Here is a 26,463-nt window from a genome sequence, read left to right as displayed (position 1 = left end):
CTGTAATGTTCTATGATCAAAAATGTGGCATTTTATTTTATCAAATAACTTTGTCAAAATATATACCATGGATTGGTAGCATTTTGATAAAAAAATAGAACTATCCTATCTGAATTTTAAATGTTTTTATAGTTTACAGGGAACAAATTGAGACCCAGAGAAATGAAATATTTTTCCCCCTAGAAGAATATAGATAATAACTTGAAGATCTAGGATTTGAATCTAGTTATTTTGGTTCCAAATGCAATTCTTTTTCAGCTATACAAAGCTGTGATTTCCTTTGTCCTTTACATCTATCCTCCAGTCTTACTCTTATTTGATGATTAAATTCTTAAATAAATAGTTTGGATCCTTTACTTTCATTTCCTTGTCTTCTAACTCTTCCAAGCTTCCCTTGTCATCTAAGTCCCATTCCCATTCCTGAAATGGAACTGCACTCTCTTAGCATAGTAACAACTTTCTTGACAGAACCAAATACATTTTCTCAGGTCTCATTTTCTTCAAAACTTACCTGCATTGTTATTACTGATCATCCCTTCTTTGAAAATCTCTCCACTCATGATTGATATGATAATTCATGTAGTTCTCTAACTGCCTTAAATATTCTTTCTCACTCCAATTTTATTTTCCTTTATTGGTTTTGGTTTTTCAAGACTTATTCCAAAGGCTTTTTCTCTTACTTTTTTTCCCCTCTTATTTTTCTCTAAGTTGGACTACTCAAATAATTCAACTACTACTTGTAGACAAAGAAATATCTCAGCGGACAATTTCATCAACTATAAAATGGGCCAGTTTCATCAAACATATATGAGAATGATAAGGGCACTTATTGAGAGTTTGTTTTAAGAACCAGAGTGATTAGTACAGTATCTGATGTCTATTAGGCAGTAAATAAAAGCTTGTTTCTTTTCCTTACTTCCTCCCTCCTCCATCCCTCCCTGCTTCTTTCCTTCCTTCCTTCTTCTTACCAGGTTATTAGTCATTAGTCCTCTTACATCTGACCTATTTCTTCTCTAATCTAAACTCCATACCCCAGGCCTTTTCCCAAAGCAAAGCTCTCTGATCATTTCCCTTCCCTACTCATGACGTTTTAGTGGTTCTCTATTCCTATACGATCTAATACAAACTACTCTGTTTAAAATTTAAAGCCCTTCAATCCTGGCTCTAGACCACTTCTCAAGCTGATTAAACAATTGCACACACACACACACACACACACACACACACACACACACACACACACAGTCTTCCAGGAAAAACTGACTTAGTAACTGTTCTCCATGTCACATTCCATCTTCTATCAATAGGCTTCCCTGCAAGTTATCTCTCATGCCTAAAAACCGTTCACTAGTTTTGCCTTTTGAAACTTTCAATTTCATTTAAGACTCAATATAAATGAAAGTCATCACATTTCCTTGATTTTTTCTTCCTATTATGGCCCTTACTCAAATTCTATATATAAACATACATACATACATATATACATATAAAATAGATATACTATATATTTTATATATAAATATTGGCTAGTTATGTCATTTCCTATAAACATTTTGTAGCAAAGCTAGGCTAAAGCAATGACTAGCAGGCTGCCACCTGCTTACATACTTTATTTTATCTGGAATAAGTAGAATTCTTGAAGAAACTAATAATGACTTAGAGGGTTGCTGTTAAATTGTAGTCCCTTCCCTTGGGGTCTTTTAGTCTCCTAGGCTCTTCATGTTGGCTACGTAATACAGGAAAAATCTATCTATCTATCTATCTATCTATCTATCTATCTACATATCATATACATTTGCATATATTCATAGATATAAATAACCATATGTCCCCATATATATGAAAGTGATAAGACAGATGTTTAATATATGCTTACAAATATATTTGTGTGTGTTGGTGTATAGTATGTGAGGTAGCTATTAAAGGTCTTTACAGTATGTACCTGTCCTCATGAGTGTGTTTCTCTCTCTCTGTTTTCTTAGAGGTGATTCTAAAGTATGGGCAGATAAAGGGTTAAGTAAACTTCCAGGGTTAGAGTGCTCGCAGTATGGAAGCCAGTCATAACACACACTCTCTCTCTTTCTCTCTGAGAGAGAGACAGAGACAGAGACAGAGCAGAGAGACAGAGGAGAGATTCTTTGTTGTTTTAAGAAAGAGTATAAGTATGGTCTTTCTAGAAGTTCATGAAGTTATTTTTTCTTTTTTCCTTATGGAATAAGGAATAAGGAGAAGGCATTTTAAAAATAAATATGAGTTGCATTCATTTCTGCCCCTAGTTCTCTTTATTCTTCTATCTGAAAAGGAAAAACCTGAGAAAATATTCAGTAAGCATGATGAATGATGCTACCTAAGCAAATCTGGGTAGCCATAACACTTACAGTAAGGAAGTCATAGCCAGCATGGATGAGGTAGCATGTGGGCTTTTTGATACAAAACTGTTTGCAGTCCTAGAGCTATGAATAAGACTGAAAAGTAAATTACCACAAGAAGAGAGTTTAGGGTGTTTCAGAAGAATTTTAATCAAGTTCAAGAAATATGTCAGAGTTAGAGTCAAACGGATAAATAGTAGTTAAAGAAATAGAAAAGAGAATAGATTTACAATGATATTTATTTTTTAAGTATGTTTTGTGCAATCAAATGCCTATTACTACCTGGCAGAGAGCTATCCAGATGTGATTTCATTGAGTGCTAAATATTTTTTTTAGTAGAACCTTTAAATATAGAGCCATAAAATGACAATGGTTATACCTTGAAACGGAACACCAATACCTGCTTTTTAGTTTCCCCATCTGTCAATGAAATCACACAGTATTGAATTAAAAAGCTCTGGAGATTTTAGAAACCAAAATTAGAACCTTTATCCTGTAGCTTGGAATGTTTTAGGGTTTTTTTTTTTTGGAGGGGGTATAGTATGTAAACATACTAATATATTAAATCAAACAATATTAAAACAAAATATAGAATTTTTATTAGAAATTAGTTGTGGCACAATCTTTTATTCATAGGTTGCTTTTAGCATTTATCCTGTTTCCCCATGTATAAGACGAATCCTTTTTCAAAAAAATTGGGGTCCAAAAACTGGGAGTATATTATGGATTTATTTTACTTGCATTTCCTACTGTTTCATGCTTGCTATCTTTGCACTCATTATTTGGCATTTGTTAACCATATATTAGGTGACATTTTGCTAACTTCTGCCCAGAAATGACTCAGAAAACATTTTTGTACAATGCTGAATTCAAATTCAAAGCGATCCAGTTTGCAAAATCGAATGGAAATCATGCTGCTGAACATCATTTTTTCCTCCTCCAACTGAGAAAAGAACCCAAGATGGCTACTGGAAGAAGAAATCCAATTGAAAACATAATGGCAGAAGGCCATGAAAGGCAAGTCAGCCAAATAGCCTGAGTTAGAGAAGGAATTGAAGAGATGGATTGAAGAGCAATGGGTCATTGGAATTCCTGTGTCCACAAAGGTTCAGTAGGCGGCAAGAAGAATTGATGATGAAAAAGAAGTGACTGATTTCAAAGCACTACCACTGGCGCTTCAGGTTCATGAAATGGAATGGATTAAGAGTGTGTCCATGCACCAGACTTGCCCGTGGAGTACTTGTGGTCAACCCTAGAGCAGAGCACAGGCAGGAGAGCAGTCAGAGCCTCTCCTAAGACAGTGATTCTTCATCAAACACAGATGAGGACAAGCTAATGGATGAGAGGCAGTGATGAGGAGTTGTATGAATTTTATGATGAATAAAACTTGAGTTCAATAACTTTAAGTAATACATTTTTTTTCAAATTTCAGGTCCCAAAATTAAGGTGCACCTTATACAGGGGAAATAAGTAAACATATTTTAAGATGTAAAAGTTACTCGGATGGGGACAAAGAAATAACATGTTCCTGCAGAACTATTCTTTCGCTTACCTCTCACACTTGTCTCTCACTTCTCCAATCAGTCCTTTCAAGAGTTGCCAAAATAATTTTCCTAAGGTATAGGTATTACCACCTCCCCACAACTGCTGTCTTTAGCCTGGTATTAATGTTTTTTCACAATATGACTGCAATCTACTACTTTTGGAATTTTATCTCACATTCTTCCTTTCACGTCAATTTATACTTCGAGCTGTTCTTAAAACTCAAGATTTCTTTTTCTATCTCTGCATATTCAATAAGACCTCCCTCAAACCTGAGATCCGAACTTGTTTTCCAGTTTCTCTTTCAGAATTCTTTTTTAAAATTTTTTTTCTTAAAATTTATTTTAGGCAACGGGGTTAAGTGTCTTGCCCAAGGTCATTATTAAGTGTCTGAGGCTGGATTTGAACTCGGGTAATCCTGACTCCAGGGTCAGTACTCTATTCACTGTGCCACCTGCTGCACCATGTCTTTCACAATTCTTATCTTCTTTCAAGTATTATCTCTAGCTTTATCTTCAGAATGTCTCTGAAAATCCTAATTGTTAGTGTTTTCGTCTTCATATTTTGCTTTGAACATATTGATATCTACTTTGTTGCTATTGCTCCCAACTTAATTAATGTACCTGTAATATTTTTGTATATTATACATGTTCCTTAAACATTTTTTTATTTGTAGTACAAACACCACAAAGAGACTTATGTATAGTAGGTATCTAACATTTTCAAGTTGAATTTCAATTAAAGCTCATTCTTTTATAAAGGTCATAAGAGTCTTTTCCTGTAATTCAATTGATAAAATTTAAACATATTGATGTTGGATAAGATTATCAATTAAGCAAAATGAATCTAGAGGAGGGATAAAGAAAATTATGACAGGGTTGAGAGTCTTTTGTATGAAACTAGTAGTAAAAGGGAAAAGTGAGAGTAAATATTGATTTTAAAAAATAAAATGTTGGGCTAAAATGGAGTCCTAGAAGTAATATAATCCAAACCTCTGATTTTACACAGTAAAAAACTAAATTCCAGAAACATTGGAAAACTTGGTCAAGTATATTCAGCTACTTGTTGCCACAGCAAGGATAAGGTGGTCATCTTTTTACTCCTGGACCAATGTTTTTTGTTTTGCTTTGTTTTGTTTTTGTCATATTATATCACTTCAAGAAGTTCTCAAATACTAGAAGTAGAGATTACTCTTTGAAGTCCTTTGTTTGGATTGTCCATGAAGAATTCATGGAAAGAGTCAAGAATTATATAAAATAAACAAAAGATATATTGAATTAATATATTTTGCATTTCAGATTGTTTCAATTATATATTTTCTCATTGATTCTGTTATTTTCTTTTAAATTTAATTATAAGGGTTTTTTGAAGGAAAGTTTCTTTATAAACTTTACATATTTTATTTTCTGTTTTTATTAATTCTTAAAATCATGAAATAACACTGAATAATCATCTTTTTTTGAAAATTAATTCTTCCTTTTAACAAATCTTCAAGAATCCATATGTCTTCTGGGGTTTCCTTTTGTGTTTGAATTCGATAAGATAGACAGTGGAAAAATTGCATTTTATCACAGAAGGAAAAAAATTAAAAACACAAATAATGATATAGTATTATATGCAATAATAATTTCTTCTCATGTATTATAAACTCTCTATGAGCAGTGTCCAAGACATACATGGATATTGTTTCTGCTCTGCATTTAACATGGGTTTTACAAGTATTTGAGGGATCAAGGCTTAATAAATATTTTAATTTAATTGGACAATATGCTATTTTATTTTCATATGATGTGAATTGGAAGGGAGCCAGCAAGTTATAGAAGATCTAATGATTTGAACTTGGAGGCACAGATCACAGTTTGCAACTTGGATCTGCTGGATGCTGTTTAAATTTGGCCAAGCTGCTCTGATTCTTGGGGTGTCTGTTACCTCATCTATTGAAACAAAAAGATCCTGTAAACACCCTTTTATATTTAATTCCATAATCCCAGGATTCCTAGGATTACTAGATATAATGAAAGATTCAGGATCCAAAAAAACTTCAAACAGAATAATAGACTGAATCTATAAGAGATAGGTGATAGCCTTTCTATGTTCTGTCCTGGTTAGATTACATATGAAGTTTTGGTTTTAGTTCCAGGGGCCATATTTTTTTAAATGATATTGATAAACTAGGGAGTATCCACAGGAGAATGATAAAGATACTGAAGAGCCTTTTTAAAAAATGGCAGGTCAGAAGAGCAATTAGTGGATGTTGAAGGGAAAATAGTTTGAGGGAAAAAAGGGGGTGGGGATAACTAAAATTATGATTGTCAAAAACAAGAATGGGGTTTTTCAGGCATCAGTGAATTCTCCACTCCAAGGGATATTAAAGGATAATTTAGATGGTCCCTTCAGATACAATATAGAAGATGACCTAAGATATCTTCCAATTTGGAGTCTGTGATTTTACATCTAATTATGCTTCAATATTATGATAATGGATATTATTTTATAAGACTAGTTAGTTGTACCCATGTTTAACTTGAGACTTCACTGGTTGTCAGCATATCCCTAAATTGGAGGGGAAAAAAGTCAATTGGAACTAAATATGTAGCAACAAATCTATCTGTCTACAACTCTGACACTATAACTTTTTTTAATTAATGACGTGTATCTACATAAATAGATATAGAATGCTCAGGAAAAACAAAAGCAAAACAAAACAAAACAAAAACATTACACTTCAGTGGAAACAGCATTATCCAGAAAAAGACCGGGAATAACACATTAGCAAATATGTTTGATTGCTCTCATCTCTTCTCTGACTTTCTCTGGCCCACAAGCAGGTGAGTTTTAAACAAGTTTGATTATAGGAATAAAAGTATTTAATGAATCAGGAATGATTCTAACATAATAAAGGAAAGGCTTTATGCATAATTTTAAGACTTATTTCCCTTTGTTACAGAAAATGAAACACAGGCAAGAAGTCGGTGTATTTATGGCACTATGTTTTTACTGTTTTGTCTTTCTTTGTAGAATGTCAGTTCCAGATTTACAATCTCCAATATTCATTTTGAAATGCTGAGAGGATAGTGACAACCGTAGGTTATTCAACTGCAACAGAGGAAAAAGACTTATTAACATCTCACCTTGCAAAGTCTTCTATGTTCCTCTTCAGTTTCACTGTGCTATTGGGCAAATATTTTCTAATAAGGTTGAAGTCATTCATTCTATTTATTTTCCTCTTTGAAGTATGAACTTCAGATGATAGCAGATTTATTTCCACATCGGCTCCAAATAATCTGGACTTAACATCCCTATGGAAGGAGGTATTTTATCTCAATTGTCTTGGATGGTCAGTTCTTGATCAACAGCTGCTGGCTTGTGGTACCCAGCCATTCAGAGCTTTTCTCTGGAGAAAACTTTTAGAATAAGCTGTCCTGCTCTCTTAGATAGTGCTTCTGATTAGTAGCATTCACATTTAGAACAATACTTTTGAGTTTAAAAGAGTTCTTCACTTTTGTATGTTTAGGATTTTTTTCCTTTATCTACAAAGAGTATAATTTTATAGGATTGTACAGGATCAATGTAGACCCTTCAACATTTTAAAATACTCCCACATTATAGTTGCCCTTCTACTATTGGAATCATTTTACAGTGTAAATGAAACACTTTAGTTTTAGATGAGTTTAAAAAAAACATACATCTCACATCACATTATATATTAGGTTTGACTTTTTTAATGCAAAAATTAAAAAAAGAAATCTATGTTTGCAAAATGGAAATAGCAATAGTTTCTTCCATTTGTATTTCTGTCAATAATAAAAGCTGACCAGCAAATAACAAATTAACTTTTGCAAAATGTATTACCTCATTTCATCCTCACAATAGCCTAGTCAAGTAGGAGATACTAAGAACCCCATTTCGCAAATGAGGAAACAGAACCTCAGACAGGATAAGTGCCTTGTGAAGGGGAACCCACACAGTGTCAGAAGTGGGATTTGAAACTTGGATTTCATAACTCCAAGTCCACATACTAGGCTGTCTCTCCTAACTCACAAATGAATAAAATTTAGACTTTTCAAACTTCAGGACCGGATTTTTTTTCATCCAAATAAATCTTCTTGCTATAGTGTACTAAAGTCTTGCAATAGGCTTGAGGAAGAAGGAGAGAACATGTGTATGAGCATGGCTTCTGAGAGCAGTGTTTTTGTCACCTTGGAAAAAAATAGAAACAAAAACAATATAACTGAATGTTTGGAGCAGAAACTGAGCAAAATCTTTGGTAATTAATGATCCCTTCCTCTATCCTCCTTACAATTGGATCCTCATCAATATGCTACTTATGGTGCTACCTGTAATATTTTAGCTGTGTTTTAGCATTCTAAACAATGTTCAACAATAATCATATGATATTCTTTACCACATTGCCTATAGGTCAGAGGGCTAGATCTTTATATTGCACTCAATCTCCTGAGTTGAGACTAAATTTGTCTGAAATAAATGTAGGAAAGAAGGAATTAATGAATGAGTGAGTAAATATATGAATGAAAAAAAGCATTTAATAAGATAGATAAAACACATATAGGACCACAAAGCCCAAAGTAGATAATAGTACCTCTTCTTAAGATAATTTCCTTTGGTAGAATCATAGTCTTTTCTGATGCTGAAGCTTTTAACAGTACCAAGGACTTGGGTGGCAAGAATTTTGCCTTAATCATTTATGGAAGCTAATTTGTAGCCACAGTTGCCTGGGTGGATAATGGCTATGAGAATTGGGCTAAAATTAGGGTGGTGCTTTATTCCTAAGAATCATGGCTTACTTGCCATTACTGGCAGTTTTTTTAATTTTTAGTGTTGCCCTATACCAAGATAAGAGCCAAATGGATACAGGATTTAGGCATAAAAAACACTATTATAAGCAAACTAGAAGATCAAGGAGTAGTTTACCTGTCAGGTATATGGAAAGGGAAGCAGTTTATGACTAAGGAAGATGATTTTAATTACATTAAATTAAAAAAGCTTTTGCACAGACAAAACCACTGTAATCAAGAACAAAAGAAATGTAGTAAACTGGGAAATAATCTTTACAACTGGTGTTTCTGACAAAGGACTCATTTTTAAAATATATGGAGAATCGAGTCAAATTTTCAAAAAAAAAAAGCCATTCCCAAATTGACAAATGGTCAAAGGATATGCAAAGGCAATTTACAGATGAGATCAAAGCAATCCATAGTCATATAAAAATTGCTCTAAATCATTACTTATTAGAGAAATGAAAACTAAAGCATCTCTGAGGTATCATCTTATACCTCTCAGACTGGTCAATATGACCAGAAAGGACAATGATCATTGTTGGAAGGGTTGTGGGAAATCTGGTACACTAATACATTGTTGGTGGAGCTGTGAACTCATCCAACCTTTCTGGAGAGCAGTCTGGAACTATGCCCAAAGGGCAACAAAAATGTGCATACCCTTTGATTCAGCAATACCACTACTGGGCCTGTACCCTGAAGAGATGATGAAAAAGGGTAAAAACATCATTTGTATAAAAAATATTCATAGCAGCGCTGTTTGTGGTGGCAAAGAATTGAAAATCAAGCAAATGTCCTTCAGTTGGAGAATGGCTTAGCAAACTGTGGTAATGTGTATGTCATGGAATACTATTGTTCTATTAGAAACCAGGAGGGATGGGAATTCAGGGAAGCCTGAAGGGATTTGCAGGAACTCATGCTGAGTGAGATGAGCAGAACCAGAAAAACATTGTACATCTTGATGGACTTGCTCATTCCATCAGTGCAACAATCAAGGACAATTTGGGACTGTCTGCAATGGAAAATACCATCTGTATCCAAAGAAAGAACTGTGGAGTTTGAGCAAGACCAAGGACTATTACCTTTAATTTAGAAAAAAAACCTGATATCTTATTGTCTGATCTTGCTATCTCTTTTGCTTTATGGTTCTTCCTTCAGGATATGATTTCTCTCTCATCACATTCAATTTGGATCAATGTATACCATGGAAACCATGTAAATACTAACAGACTGCCTTCTGTGGGGGGTGGAGGGAGGGAAGTAACATTAGGGGGAAAATTTTAAAACTCAAAATAAATAAAATTTTAGTGTTGGAGGTAACAGGATTAAGAATCTTCTTCACCAGAGTCCTATCTGATAATCGCAACTGTGATCAGGTTGGAAGAGCAGTGGTCTGGGGGACAAGGACAATAGAGTTATTCTTAAGGTTCAAGGGCACAGGGTTCAGGGTTCTCTCTGCCTAGTTTTAAGGGGAAGTGATACCTGTGGTTTAACTGACTTAAACAAATCATCTTCATCTTTTCCCTTAGGGTGTCTACATGGGATTCCTTTCTCAATGGAGTGAGCTGGTCTGGTGGCAGGAATGATCAGATCCTCCTTCACAAGGAATGCTTTTAGGGACAATGACAAGTGACAGAAAGCAGATGGTAGGTTGTATTTGAAAGGGGGTGATAATTTGTGAAGGGACATTGCTCCTATTAAGACTTTTAGATTACCTACTTATCAGCTGTTGGCAATAGCAATATGGAAGGCTCCATGAAGACTACTCATTGTGATGATGGCTAAGGCTTAAATTGTGAGGATATTGGTTTTGAACTGTTTTTTTTAAATTTTTGGTTTGCTTGTTTCCCTTTTCCAGTAAGGAAGCATATTTCTAATGAAGTTGTGAGAATAACTGCCATCTCTGATATTCTAGTGGTATTTCCTTTGGCAGGTCATTTAAATTTTTTCTACTTTCAAGTTCTTCTTCCTTAATGTGATGAAAATAAGTTAGCTGTTAAAAATAGTAAGGGCTAACATTTATTTATAACTACAGAGATGCAGCTTAGTATAATGGATAGAGCATTAATACTGTAGTCAAGAAGACATGGGTTGGTTATGTAACCTCAGGTAGTGGTAAAGTTCCTCAATAAGAGACACTTACAGAAGTATAATAGCAACATAGAGAGATGGTGATATATATATATATATATATATATATATATATATATATATATATATATATCTATATCTGTAACTTCAAGGTTTGCCCAACATTTTATTTATCTTATGTTACTGGATCTTCGCAATAAGCTGGGCTATATTGTTATCCTCATTTTAATAGCTGAAGAAACTAAGAATCAGAGGGTTTTACTGACTTACCTTTTGTCTCACAGCTAGTTGGTGTCTGAAGAAAAATTTAAAGCCTGTTTTTTTCTACTCCAAGTCCAGACTTCTATCCAATATGCCAAGCTGCTTTATTATAAAAATAAAATACTGTTGCATAGCAATTTTCATTGTCAGTCAGTGTTCAACTCTTTGTAACTACATTTGGATTTTTTTTTTTGGCAAAGATACTACAGTGGTTTCTTTTCCAGCTCATTTTACAGATAAGGAAACTGAGGCAAACAAGGCAAGTAACTTTCCCTGGGTCACACAGCTAGTGTCTGAGGTCAGATTTGAATTCCCAAAGATGAGCCTTCTTGACTCCAAGCCCAACACTTTAGCCACTATGCCACCTAGCTGCCCTGCATAGCAATAGCTTCTTATATTATTAATATTTTATTAGTTTTACATTGCTATTATAATTTAAAATGCATTGCAAAATTTGACATGCTAGAAACAGTCTAATTAGTAGTTATAATATGATAATATTAATAACATCAACATTATTAAATGTCTCACTACAATACCTTCATGAACATTTCTAATTTTCCATATTGCTTGGCAAAAAATATGTTCTTATAACAAAAATTACATTAAGGGAAATCTTTCACAGGGTGTTAGACATTATAAATAATGTTCCTTTTATTTTTTTAAGCCTTATGCTCATCATGTTAAATATTAAATTAAAAATGGAACAAACCAGAACAGTATAGTGTGAAAATCAAATAGAACATTTTATGGTTAATTGTTAAACATTGGGCTTTAAAACATTCAAAGCCCATATATTGATGGACTGTGTTGTGAAGAAGTATGGAGACATAGAAGAAAGTTGCTTTGAATAATTATTCATGTAATGATTTGTTACTTGTGACTTGACTTTCCCTATATTTCTCTATCAGGGAATTTCAATGGTATTTTGGAATTTTATGAGTTATTCACCTAGGTGTTGGGAGCCAGAGCATGGTGGAAACTCTGCTTTTTCATTATATTTGGGTTGTAGTTATACATTTATCATCTATTTATTGTGATAGTTTGTATTTCTGTCTAAAAATGGATATTGAATAGAAGAGGTCATGGTACAAGCTACACTTAAGAAATTGTAGGGGAAAGGGAGTTACTGTTCCCTAGTTCCCTAGTAAAAGAAAAGTTATCAAACATGCTAAACTATGAACCTAGGTTTCTTCTCAGGAACTTTAACTGGTTTCTTTCTCCCAGTTCTGTGGATGTACTACTGAGAGAACCGAAATGTACATGAATTTCAAGGTTATAATTTAAAAAGAAAGCATCTCTTCCTCAATTTTTATATAAAATAATAAGCTTTCCCTCCCTTATCTTTTTTTTTCTTTTTGAAACTGGATTTTTAAATCTCATTCATGCTGGAAGTATAGCAGTCATATAAATGATCCATAAGGATCTGATCCAAATTATTATTGGCATGAGATTTTTGACCAGGTCTGATTTCTACCTAGGTCATTCCTCTTTAGACAACATGATGAACTCTTATGGTAGCTCACTATATTGGTGTTAGGTATAATACATACACCAATTGACTTTAGATCTGCTACAGTTTAGAAATCCCATTTTCAAGAAATTCACTGATCTCGGCCTCTTCTATAGGAGGGATCACAGATAACTACAGTTCTACCAGAAGATATCACTTGTAGGAATATTATTCATATTTTATTAAAAAAAACAATGCTTCAAGTATTTTCAGGTCTTTATAGATCCCAACCAATGAGTGCTTTCCATCTGTTCTGTATATAAGCTCTACATATACAAGTTTTTTGTTTGTTTATAACATGTTAAAATTATTATTAAAATGCAAGTTTCTTGAAGGCAGGGACCAAATTTTTTGCCTTTCTTTTATTTCTAAGGCTATGCCTGTGCATTGATTAAAACGTCAACTTGCTGATGTCATTGGTCCTCTTTAAGAATGAAGGATGAACACCAAAACAACAATAATGCTTAGCACAATGCCCAACAAAGAAATGTTTGTTACTCTCTTGTCTTGTATTCTGCACAGTACAGGAATTCTCTTCACTGATGCATATCTGATTCATATGTTTTGGGGGGGGGCAAAATTTCATCATTCTGCAGCCAGATTTACCAAGGCTTGTCTTTAGTCAATATTCCTATGGTTTTTCACTTTAATCATAACTTACTGAATGTTTTTGATGGGATTGACTTTTCCCCAATACCTAGCTGAGTTTTACTTAACAGTGGGAATAAAAGTTTAATTAGAAAGGCTGACTAAAGGGAGAAGTAATTTTAAAATATGGGATATTTAATGGCAGACTAGGCCCATATGGATTGACAAGGTTATGGGGAATAAAGAGTGGTAAGGGAGGGAGGATTTTAGAAAGCCAGAAGTCAATAAAAGGATACTAGATTCCTGGGAATTAAGAAAAATAGGATACCAAAAAGTGGGAGAAAGATTTAAAGTCCAGGGAGAGAACACCAACTTAAATTAATTCATAGTTTTCCCTAGGGTCAGTTAAGTCTCCTTTTCCTGCCTGGAGTAATTTCCTAAGAGAATGAGGAAGAACAGGGAAGAATAACAATTGATCACAATGAACAGAAGAGAAAATATTTGTGGGGTGGAGTGAGTTGGACTGAAGGGAGTCAAGAAGTTTTTTTAGGAATTCCACTGGATTTGTCCAATAAAACAAGGTATAGGCACTTAAAAAAGTAAAGATTATTTAGCTTTTTACCTTGCTCTGCTAACTAAGTACAGCTTAGTAGCAATGATTCATAAAAATACTTCTTGTTTGTTTTCATACTGGACCTGTGATTTCATTTGGAAACTGAACTAGAAAGCAAATGTCCCCATAAATTCAGATCACTACCTGCTCTGTAATTTATAATCTGTGACACTGAGAAAGGTTAGTTGACTTGCACTGGGTCACAACCTTGGTGTTCATCAGACTTCAGCCTGGGACATCCTGATTCTCTGTTGCTCATTGGCAACAAACTTACAGGGATGTAATATGCAGAGGTAATTCCCTAAAGATACATCAATATACAAGATTAAGTACCTTGTAGGTGTTGTGGTATTAAGCCATTTTCCCCTTTATGTACCAGATTCATTTAACCTACAGCATATGACATGTTGGATTTATGTTGTTTATATGAGAGTCAATCAAAGTCCTCCTTCCCTTTTAATGAACTTGATAGTCATAAAACACCAAACCACAATTGGAGTTTCATAAAACTCCACAGATAAAAAGACAACTTCCTCCTCTTTACTAGAGCCCTGGGCAGTACATTTCCTGCACATTCACAATTCATCTCCTAGTAAACCTACCTAAGGACTTACTTACTTTTCAGAGGCCACAAATTAATTTGCATCCAGTTGGTTATGTCTGTTTCTTACCAAGCGAAAAGGTCAATTCATCTTGAGGAGGGAAAGGCAAAATGTTTGACTTAGAAAGCATAGTTCTGTTTATGGTGGAATACAATACAATACAAGACATACTACTGCTATTATAAATTTAAGTTTTCTAAAGAAAAGCAGGACTGAAGTAAAACACCATGGATTAATATAAGAATTCATAAAATTTGAGAGGGAAAACCCCCAACCTAAAATAATTAATTCAAATTGCTATTAACCATTGCAAGGATTTTATATTTTTTTAAAGAAGGAGCTCTTTAAAAATGGTTGAATGAAAATTTTTAGTTCGATTATATGTTGAAGACCTAGTTTCTTGGAAAGAATGCATTCCTAATAGATAAGGGAACCTAGTCTTCAATGGAACCCTATACATAGCAAGAACTATACACCTCTTCAAATGACAAAAGATAATCTCCCCAAAAAGCTGCTGTTTCAAAGAGTACAGAGTACAAGAGGAGTAGCTTAGAAGAAATCACTATTAAACTATCATAATTCCTTAGCATCCTTTTTTTTTCAGATTTTTCAATTTTTCAAAACACTTGCAATACATTATTTTAAGTTGATCATGATTCAGTTCAATCTAAGTTTCACTGTAAATCAACTATAAATCTGTTTTAAAACTAAGGCACATGAAATTACTGTGTACTTCAGGGAAAAGAGGGAAAGACATTGTTGCAAGTTAAGAGCAATATCTTTTTTTAAATAAATATTTTCCTATTTCTTTTTCTTTTTTTTTAATAGTGTGTTATGTCTCTAACTGCAGGCAATTTTAAGCTAAAGTCATCTGTGTACAGGAAAATATTGATTTTTAAACATAAACACTAGGCTATAGAAGCATTTGGAGGTATTTCAGTTAAATTCATTTTCTTCTTTCACCATTGACCAACAAACAGCTAGAATAGCAGGCCTTCTTGAATGCCATACTAATAAATGTCAAATCAGATCTGAAGTATATCTATCTATTTGCTTCTTTCTCCTACTTAAAACAGCAACTCAGAGAGAGCTATCCTCTCTGTGAGGCAGCTACTCCCTAGAAATTTAGAAAATTGAACAGGCAGCAGTTTGTGTGTGGAGGAAGTAGAGAGGAAATTTCATAGTTGAACTCACCTGATTTAAGAAAGTCATGGGATTGCTTTACATTTAAGAATTGAGTGAAAATCTAAATCATTCCTTACCCAAGTCTTGTGTACCTTTATCTTTAGAGAAACTAAAATATCCACTTACTTTGACAACAAATCATCTCACAGTTTTTTCATTTATGCTATATCTGAGAAGCCTTGAATATGTGCATGGATACAATTTTTAAAATAATTCCACAAAATAAGTAGATAATAATACAGCAGCTTCTTCATTCAATTTATATGACATCCAACAGTGTCTTTTCCCTCATTTCTGTGATTATGAAGAGCCTAAAAGAAAGGAGCGTGCTACACTTTCAGTTCTCTCTATTTTCCAAAGTGAGAAACAGATAATCAGCCTACAGGACTGATAACTAAACTATATCAAATAGTAACCCCATGATAAAAAATTTTTTTGATTAATATGAGGCATAATGCCAGTCCACTATTACTTTCTCCAAGAACTCATCTACTTTTTATTGCTCCTCACTTAAAATTTTCTAGCAAATGTTTGGGGAAAAAACAGCATTTCTAGTTCTTTCAAAAAATAATTACACTCATCCTCTCCAATACTGATCATTTTCCTTTTTTTGTCATCTTAGCCAGGCTGATAGGTATGAAGAGGTAATAGAGTTGTTTTAATTTGTATTTCTCTAAGCAATGATTTAGAGCATGTTTTCATATGACTATAGATAACTTTAATTTCTTCTTCTGAAAACTGCTTGCTTATATCCTTTGATAAAGTTGTTAAAACTGGAAAATGACTTATATTCTTATAAATTTGACTCAGTTTTCTGCACTTTTTAAAAATAATCCTAGGTCAGAACACTAGCTGTGAAAATTGTTTCAGGTTTCTGCACTCCTTTTAATCTTGGTTGCATTGCTTTGATTTGTGCAAAAAAAAAAAAACCCTTTTTAAAAAATTTAATGTAATCAAAGTTCTCCATTTTGCATTTTGTAATATATTCTATCTCTTGTTTGGTCATTAACGCCTCCCTTCTTTATATCTTTATAAATATGACAAACTATTCCTTGTTCTCCAAACTAGCTTATGGTATCACCTTTTATGACTAAATCCTGTACCCATTTCAACTTCATCTTTTGTATAGAGGACCTGTTTTACTCTTGAAGAATATGTTATAATCTGTTAAGGAGGGACTTATTGCTATGTTCAATGTATCTGGGATTTTACACAGAGCACAGTTATTTAATTTGAGAACAAATTTTCCCAAAACAGAAATATTATGCATTTTTCTAAAGGTTTCTTATTGCGATGTTAAAAATTAATGTACATACACAGCATTGTGAACTTAATATGTACAATGCCTATTAATGATACGTATAATGCTTTCTGTGCCCTATGGTAATCAGTAAAAAATAGCAAACATTTCTAAAAATGACTAATTTACCTCACTTTTATGTAGGCAAATTTGGGTGTTAACTTTTATTTTCTCTTTGCCAAATTTCCAGTTTCAATAAACCATCTCAATGCTGTCAGTTCCCTAGACACTAATGTAATCCTTATCTTGCACATGGCCCTTAAAGGTGAGAGATCTGAATGTGCCTCCTCAGAAGGCTAAGGTTTCTTGTGTTGACCATGCCACAGTCTCCTTCCTTCTCTACTCTTATATTGTCCCCACTTAAGAAGTCCTTGAGCAACATATCCAACATCTCAATCTTTGATGACCATTCCTTAGCTGAGAGTTAACAGTTTAAGTAGTCTTCAGAGAATAAGGTCCTGGGTCCCAGAGCTATAGCAGGAATTTCCAGAAGTAAGATGCTAGGTGCTCACCGGGTCTTTCGACTAGACCTCCAGCAACTCAGATTCAGAAACATGCAAAAAATAATTAATAATAATAATAATAATAATAATAATAACTAATATTTATATGTTTACTACTAGTATTAGTCACATTATTACTCTTTAGGTAACACTGATAGAGAACTTTAAAAACTTTACATAGATTCTATCATTTGATCCTCACAACTACCCTGGTCAGTTAGTAATATCATCCTCATTTTAGTGATGGGGGAAATAGAAAGCTGTCAGGTGATTTGCTTATGCTCACCCAGATCATAAGAATCTATTGCTTGAAAATTGGCTTTTCTGGTTTTAAGGTCCAAACTCAATCCCCTGTGTTATTACCTGCCTCAAAAAATTGCATTCTTGGGACAATTAAGGTCTTTGGAGGTAACAAAGGACCATTGACTTAACCTGGATGCCAACAGCTCCTGCAGTTTGAAGGACATCTAGGTATAACATCTGATGTGGGGATGAAAGAATGGTTTCTTAGATTTTGCTTTCCTTTCTTCATCCCCTTGAGATTCCTACAGTTTATCCTGAAGATAATTTATAAGATTAAAAAAGTAACACTATAGCTTCCTCAGACTGCTGCCCATTTGTCTACAATACTGAGACAGTCTTTATTCTTATCAGTATGAATAAACATTGTGTTTTCTCAAGGAGCTCAAATAATACTGTTCATCTCATTGTAATTAGTGCATAGTGCTCTCCCAACAAATAATAATGAAATAGCAGTATTCTGAGTGGAGAGTATAGGACCAAGGTCTGCTTAATGGCCTTTGAAAAGTTGGCTGTTCAAGCCAACTGAACCATTTCTTCTATCTTGTATTTCCTAAATTTTATGCCTGAATACGTTTTGATCAAATACTTATTTGGGGGGAGGTAGAGGTATAAAATAATCTTGTATTTATTATTAAAATTACCTATGTTTAGTTTTTTCTTAAAAATAATGAATTTCAGATTACTCTGTTAAAATGGATAGTCGAGAAGGGCAAAGAAAAAAAACATTGACTGGAAGGGTAGAAAAGGGGGAAGAAACTAAAAATATGCAGAACATTTTAACCCCTGGGGAAATAGTAATTCCACAATTACACTCTGCTGTCCTCTTTTTAATTTTTTTAAGTTGCCTTTTTTATTATGTGCTTAACAACAAATGTATATCAATCTACAAAGAACAAAAATGGAGAATTATCTATGAAACCACCAATGCCTGTTATGCAGTTTGTTTCTTATTTGTATATACATTTATATATATATATATATGTGTGTATGTGTGTGTGTATTATGTGTACACATATAACACATACGCACATGCATACAATGGAAAGAGTTTTAGAACTGGAGTCAAGAAGAGCTGAGTTTAAATCCAGCCTCAAACAATTAACTACCTTTGTGATCCTGGGCATAATCACTTAATCCTATTTTCCTCAATTCCTCATCAGTAAAACAGGAACACACTGGAGAAATAAAAGACAAAGCACCTAACATCTTTCTGTTTTCTACTGTATAAAATATGGATAATCATAGTACCTACATCCCAGAATCCTTGTGAAAATAAAATGATATGATATTTGTAAAAAAAAAAAAAAAAGAAAAAAATTCATATTAACTTAGGTAGTTATGGGTGAAAAAATAGATGATTTTAATTACCTATTATGTTTAGAAATATACTGAATGGATCTTTTAATAATTCTGATATTAATATGAAGAAAATATTCAATTTGGAAAGATACCAAGACTTGGAAATTAAAATGAATGAATGAAACTGAACTATTAAATCCCTTATTTATGTAAACTTTTGGCACATGCATAGACTTGGTATGAGCACTTATCATATATAGTTCAACCTCTTTTGGAGCCAATGAAGTTTGTAAAAGTTTCACTTTGATATATATTTTAATAATCAGTCCAAATTTTTCTTCTGAAAGTGCTTAATAAATAGCTGTTGTAGGAATGAAAGAATGAATGGATGTTGCCAGAGCTGCCTTTTGGGGGGGATGAGTAGGGGACTAGCTAAGCAGTAGGACAGACTGGTGTTCTCTCTTAGCTGGTGAAAGCTGACAGATGGGGCTTCTGCTGGGAGAGGAAAACGAAGAGCATGTCAAGTAGCCTGGTTCACTAGAGAGGGTAATCAGTTCAAGGAAAATGATCTGGCTGGGCATCCAAAGACAGAAAATCCTTCTAGCTAGGTAAGCTCCATGTTTCCCAGGGATTTAAGTAGGTAGGAAGCTGGGGAATAGTCACAATAACAATCGGGTTCGCTCCAAGGTCCAGCTGAGGTTACCAATTTACCAAGGAGGGCATGAGATGACCAAGGTCTCTCTCCTCAACTCTTTTTTTGATGAGGGGTTTTGATGAGAGGCTAACAGCTATAGCCAAAAAGATGCTGCAAAAAGTCCCCCCGGATTGTAGTGTGAACTTCAAAGAGTCCCTTTGGGATCAATTAAAACCTACAAATATTTATCTAAGCAGTCACTTAATGGGTACTTGACTAATGTGTACTTAAATTCTAATGAGAACTGATAGAGTCCTGTGAATTGGGATTTTTTTTTTGTAAGACAGAGTTTATACACTGAATATTTGATAAATGAGTATACCATGGTATACTAGTAAAGTCTGCCCCAAAAAGCACCTCCCCATGGTTCTTCCAGATGGCAAATTCTGTTGATTACCTGAAGCAATGGAATCACCAGTACAGCTACTTAAATATTCATGAGAACTCCCATTGAAATGAGAATAAACAAGTGTGGTAATTTAAAATATGTTTGCATTTAATGATTGTAGAAAAGCACATGGATTGTCCAAGTTTCATGCAGATGGCCCCCACAGATGAAATAAATGGGCATCTACTGCCTCAGGGCAAAATCAGATTAATCTTTGAGGGGAATGTTGTGACATTCAAATGTGATTTTATTACATATTGTAGCCAATATCACTTATTGGCTACAGTAGAATTGAAACCAGAGCAGGACAATTTAGGGCTTAACCCAGGAGGCTGAATTTAGAAGTTATCATTATAGAAGGTGTTGATAACCCATTATCAGCTTAGAAGCAACAGAACTTACCATCAAGTTAGCAAGAAGTAATTAGAATAGTAAGAGGCAAGCCTAGCAGTCATATGAGGTCACTCCTCTCTGCTCCCCTAGCAACAAAAAACATCACAGTCTCCCAGCCCCCTCAACTCAGTTGAGGACATACCTCATATTAAGGTGTTTTTGGAACTTTTCTTAGCTGCAAAAATGTTAAGTTATTGTTGTAGGGAATGCATCTTTGAAATTCTAATGTCAAAATGAGATGTCATGTACATAACTTAATAATGAATCCACTTCTCTGTAGATTGAAGTCAAAGTTTATAGATACACTTGTAGTTATTTCAAGGACAAGATAGAAATTGTGTTGGCATTTTGGTTAGAGGTGATGTGTGTGTATATGTGTTTTTTTCATAGCACTAGCACAGGAGCTATTGTAAATCAAGTAGCTGTTAGCCTACTATCAAAAGCATTTCACACTGTATTCCACACTAGGTATCCCTGATGGAAATCTATAATTATTGTAACTAAGCAAGTCAAATGCATTTGAATCAAGAGAAACCACACTATAAATTTTATGACTCTAAGTTTTGCGATGCAAATAGGATAGAATAACAAGTAATAAATTGTATGCCTTAAAAGACAAAAATAGTTTAAATGATAGTAGTTGAAGTCTAATCATGGTTTAGTAAAAGAACTTGACTCAAATATCATAAAATATATACTCTAGCATTGGTGGGCTCATATGAAATCTTAATTGGAAAGAATTGGTTTGAAATTATTTGAAGTGGATGATCACAAAATCTCAGAGTCAGAAGAGACCTCAGAGACTAGTTCCTTCAAGGTACATGAAAAAGAGTGTTTGTTCTCTGATATACCTGAAAAGGTATGCTGCTCTCAGCTATCACACCTACCTAAGTCTTCTGTTCTCCAGGTTAAACAACCTTACTTCATTCATCTCATTCCTCTATCATCTATCTATCTATCTATCTATCTATCTATCTATCTATCTATCTATCTATCTATCTGATTTTGCAAGGCAATTGGATTAAATGACTTGCCCAAGGTCACACAGCTAGGTAGTTATTGTCTGAGTCTACATTTGAACTCAGGTCCGCCTGACTCCAAGGTTGGTGTTCTATCCACTTAGCCATCTAGCTGCCCCTATCCCATTCATTATGAATTAAATTTTCCTTTTCACCTAGTGATCATTCTTTAGATGGTCTCCAATTTATCTGTCTTCTTGTTAAAATGTGATACTCAGAATCCATAACTACAGGGCTCAACTTGCACCATCCATCTCCTTCAAGATAGCTTTCCTGATTTCCCCAGTTGTTGGTGTCTAGCCAAAAATCGATGTGTATTTATTTTATATATAAAGAATCTTTCTTTACATTACAATTGGTCTCTCTTTTTTTCAATAAGTCCTTCTCCAATCCTTCACAAATTCTTCTCTATTGAAATAATCTTCATAAAGCAGAAGTTTAATCGTGTTATTGCTCTATTCAATAAAAGCTTCAGTGACCATCCTTTTTCTTAATTTAAAAAAGAATTCACTGGTAGTACATAGAATACTAAAACTAAAGTAAAGATGATTCGAGTTCATATCCTACCTCAAAGACTTATTTTCAAATCAGGTCTGAACAAGTCACTAAATCTCTTTGACTTTGTTTCCTCAACTATAAAATAGGAGCAAAAACAGCAACTATTTTCAGGTAGATGAAAGGATCAAAATAGATAACAAGTAAAAATCTTTGTAAACCTTAAGCCCTATAAGTTATAATTATCATTATGAATCATTCTCTGTTGCTTAAGCCACTAACCTCTTTCTCATACCATAGTATGAAGTAAGTTCCTAAAGTCATTGTCTCACTTTATGGTTGAAGCTGAAGTGCTTAATATATAGTAAATGTTTAATACATGCTAGTTAAATGAATAACTGATAACTGGACACAATACTTTGAGTAGGGCAGCCAAGAGTGGAACACTCATTTCTCTATTCCTAGGTTTTGTGACTCAAAAGGAGGGACTTTAATTCTTTTAATTATTCATAGGACAATTTTTAATAGATTTTTCCCCTTCCTTAATGACAAATCATACAGCAAAACTACCTTCAACAGTGAAATTCTACAGAGATATAAGACTGTGAACTATCCTTCCCCTTTTTCTACTGGAAATATTGGAAATAAGTTACAGCATCTACCAGCAGCATAATATAAATTAAGGTAAATAAGCCATTCATGCAAAAAATAACACATGGTAGAAAATAATACTGCTTCAGGGTGAAAAGCAGCCTTGTTTCACAAAGAAAATCAGAGAAGCTAACTTGGGAGAATGAAATCTTCAAATAAAATATCATTAATATAACAAAGTGTATGAATGCATGGACCTACTGAACCGAAAGAAAATTCACAAACAGTTGCTCTTACTCATGTGACATGTTTTAATACTTTATTTAGTACTTAATAATATCAATTCCTTCACTGAAAGATTTAGAGGTGTATAGAAGTGTGTATTTGCATTCATTTTCTTATAAAATTTCATTAGAATTAACTTTATTAATAATAAAAATAATATATAATGTAAGTTCATTGAGGAACCAAGACATATTCATTTATGTCTTTGTATCCTCAGTATCTGGCATTTAGGAGACTTGTTGATTAACTGAATATTTTATTAGAACTATTAAAAGTCATAATAATTAGAGCTCTCCAGGAAAGGGACCAGCCTGTTTTTAGAAGTTCCTGTTCCTGAATTCTCCCCACTAGAAGACTATAAGCAATCTTGTAAGGTATCTACTTGTAAGGTATAATGTATAAAGGATTTCTTATTTTGCAATAGTTTGGAATAAATGACCCCTCTGCTACTGTGAAATTAGCTGATTCCATTAGTCATTGCTTTGTTTAGTTCTACCTATGTGCTTTAATCAGAAATTACCTTCTGGTTCTGATTTGTCACCCACTTTTCATAAAATTTGAAAGGACTTCCATAAATTAATGAATCAGTACTTCATAGGTTTATTATGCATTGCGAAATAAAATTTTAATTTTACCAAATCATTTTTTAAAACTGGTGCTATGTCATTATAAAAAATCAATTTGACACAGTTTTATGGTATTACTTAGAACTGATTATATATTCTATAATACTACAAAATATGATTATGATTCTGCAGGACCATCAGGTATAAATCTCCTTTCTACTACATAAATGGAAGCATTTGTTTAGGGAAAAAATGATCATCAAAGATCCTTATTATCTACATTTCTAAGGGGGGAGAACCAGTATTCAACTACATCCAACGTAAATTTTGTGCAGAGCAATGCAATAGACTTTGCAGAAAATTCAAAAGATATATATGGTCATTGCATGCATGAAGCACACAAGAGTAGGGAGTTAGGGGAAAAGTGGGTTATTTTTCCTTCCCCCCCCATAACTAATGAAAAGTAAACACAAACTTATTCAACATTTTAAGAAGAAAAGAATGGGAATAAGGTGGTTTTGATAATTAGTCATTAGTTAGGCCATGAAGAGTCTCTGGATAGAAGTAGATGATGGATATTGCTGGTATCGGAACAGTGGGCAGAACAGACAGCACAGAAAGAGCAGGGTTAATTAAAATGACCTTCATAGACTATTCAGTTCAAGTAGGTAGGTGGTTCAAGGCAATAGAGTCAGTTTTGTTAAGTCATTTTTCAGTCATATCCAATTCTTCATGACTCCACTTCAGGTCTTCTTGGAAAAGATACTGTGGTGACTGACTTTCCACTTAGTTTTCCAGCTCCTGTCATAGGTGAGGAAACTGAGGTAAGCAGGGTTGTGATGTCCTCTGGCTCACACAGCTAGAAAGTATCTGAGACCAGATTTGAACTCAGGAAGATGAGTCTTCCTAACTCCAGACCAGTCACTTTATCCACTGAACTATCTGCTTGAGAAAGGTGAACTATATAGTCAACCCTATTTTCCCATTCTTTGGAAGCTATGAAGGAAGACATTTACTTCCCAATCAGAAATTCTTGATGCATTTTAGAAAATAATTCATCCTTTGTTGAAAACAATTCAGCCTTTCATAAGACAATATGACTTTCCACTGATCAGTTAACACTGAAAAATGGATATTTAATGAGAATACACAAGTACATGAACTTTTATGGAAATGTATATCTCAATATAAATATTTAGAATATATCAAAATTACAAAATGAAAATACAATTTTTGACAATGACCCAAAAGATACTGACACATAGGTATGCCTACAAAGACAATCTAATTAAAGTAAAATTCAACTATCTTATCTATACCTTCAAGACATATATAGAAAATAAACTACACAGGTGATAGAAAGACAGTGGAAAAAGACATACTATTAGAAAGAAACACTCAGAATTTTGCAAGGGATCAAACAGAAAGGTGTGTGGCAACCTTTGACCTGGCTTAGGAAAAAATTGCCAGAAATAGAAACATATCACAAATGGTTTAAAATGATCAAATTGTAGCTTTAGAAGAAATTTCAGAGGCCATTTAGCCCACACATTACCTGGACAAGAATCAAGTCTACAACATCCCTTACTATAATGCCATACAACCTCCCATTCAATTGCAAGCTCCTTGAGTGCAGACACCATATGTGCCTTTCTTTGCATCATCAGCACTTGGCACAGTTCCTACTTATTTAGTATTTGCTGACTGACTGACATAGATAATTAAAGTGAAAGTTTACTCTGTTTGCTCAACTATAATAGCTAATTGTTTTTTTTTAATTAAATGAGAAAGAAATTCTTTTCCTAAAAATGAGAGCATCTTAAACTTTTTGGAGTTCTGAAGCCCTTTAGCAATCTCTTGAAGCCTATGGACTAGGTGAAACAGAATTTTTATACATATAATAAAATGCATATGATTACAGGGGAAACCAATTAAAATGAAATGCAGTTATCAATTTAAAAAAAAAAATTCACGGTCTCCAGATCAAGAACCCTTGCCTTAAATCAAGTCAAAATTTGTTTCTGTAATTTTCTCTGAGACCAAGCAAAACAAATTGAATCCCTTTTTTCACATGACAGCTGTTAAATAATTGAAGACATTTTCTATTTCCCCTACTGTCAAGTCTTCTCTTACTCAACTTTTCTCAAGTTCGGTCAATTGATAAATATAAGTTATGGTTTCTATTTCCTCATGATCCTGGTCATTCTTCGGAAAGGCAATGGGATAATGGCTAGTGTATAGAATATGAATTTGAAGTTAGGACAACCTGGGTCCAAATCATATTTCTAATACTTACTAATAACTATGTAACCCTGAACAAGTTATTTCATCTCTTTGATCCTCAATACAGTTCAGTTTTCTCATTTATAAGGTGATGATGATGATGATATTGATAATGGTGATAATAATACCTGTTTTTGGAATTTTGTAAGGATAAACTGAGGAAATACATGTAAATTAGATGCATGTAAAAGCAGTCAGCACAACTTAACTATAAATGATTTATAATTATGAAATGTGCTGAGTCTAGAAATGAGGTCCTGGGCTATCAATCTGGTCTGTAGTACTCACAAAATGTAGTACTCACAGTTAAACACAATCTGCAGATAACATCTAATACAGGAAGAATATTTAGGAATTCATCCTTCCTCCTCTGGACAAATGCCTTAATTAATACAGCCTAAGATTGAATTAGTTTTTGGGTTCTCAAGTGATCCTATTGACTTATTTTAAACTTAAGAGTCTCCCAGAATCCCTAGATAATTTTTACATTAACCTTTCTCTAGCAATGCCAAATCCATCATTTATTTGTGTAGCTGATTTTTTTAGAAGTTGATGTAGGATTTTGCATTCATTAATATTAAATTTCACCTTACATTAGAATTGTTCATTTTATTCTATTGAAATATTTTTTCCTGATTATGTGATCCAACATGATCACTACCTTTGGTAAATTTAAAACCATCTGCAGATTTGATAAACATGCTATCTTTGCCTTCCACTAAGTAATTGATAAGAATATAAACTGTATAGATCTCCTTCCAGGGTTATCAATCCATAAATCACT

The 26,463-nt window shown here is 33.6% G+C and overlaps 1 protein-coding gene across 1 annotated transcript in view; it reads right to left on the bottom strand.

Moving 5' to 3' along the window:
* Window positions 1-26,463, bottom strand: part of NKAIN2 (sodium/potassium transporting ATPase interacting 2) — a 1,359,833-nt gene that overhangs the window by 1,152,548 nt on the left and 180,822 nt on the right. The gene's annotated exons all lie outside the window — the stretch shown is intronic.

The sequence above is a fragment of the Macrotis lagotis genome, chromosome 5 (genome assembly GCF_037893015.1).
Source record: "Macrotis lagotis isolate mMagLag1 chromosome 5, bilby.v1.9.chrom.fasta, whole genome shotgun sequence".
Lineage (NCBI taxonomy): Eukaryota > Metazoa > Chordata > Mammalia > Peramelemorphia > Peramelidae > Macrotis > Macrotis lagotis.
Note: the sequence above shows the minus strand (reverse complement) of the source record. Positions and strands in the feature narration are given on the sequence as shown.